Source organism: Monopterus albus, unplaced genomic scaffold (assembly GCF_001952655.1).
Source record: "Monopterus albus unplaced genomic scaffold, M_albus_1.0 scaffold86.1, whole genome shotgun sequence".
In the NCBI taxonomy this organism is placed as follows: Eukaryota; Metazoa; Chordata; class Actinopteri; order Synbranchiformes; family Synbranchidae; genus Monopterus; species Monopterus albus.
The window spans coordinates 1,054,934-1,055,392 of NW_018127966.1; positions in this window are offsets into that span (position 1 = coordinate 1,054,934).

Below are 459 nucleotides of genomic sequence, written 5' to 3' on the forward strand. Positions count from 1 at the left end.
CCCCCCTCCAGCAGAGCTTTGCCCGGATCCCGGGGGAGGTTGGAGACATTGAGTCCGATTGGACCATGTTCTCTGCCTCCATTGTCGATGCGGCCATTCAGAGCTGTGGCCGTAAGGTCTCTGGTGCCTGTCACGGCGGCAATCCCCGAACCCGGTGGTGGACACCGGAAGTAAGAGATGCCATCAAGCTGAAGAAGGAGTCCTTTTGAGCCTGGTTGACTCGTGGGACACCTGAGGCAGCTGACGGGTACTGGCAGTCCAAGCGGACTGCAGCCCGGGTGGTTGTGGAGGCAAAAACTCAGGTCTAGGAAGAGTTCGGTGAGGCCATGGAGAGGGACTATCGGCCTCGAAGAAACTCTGGCAAACCATCCGGCGCCTCGTTAGGGGGAAGCAGTGCCCTGCCAAAACTGTTTACAGTGGAGGTGGGCAGCTGTTGACCTCCACTGGGGACCTTGTCGG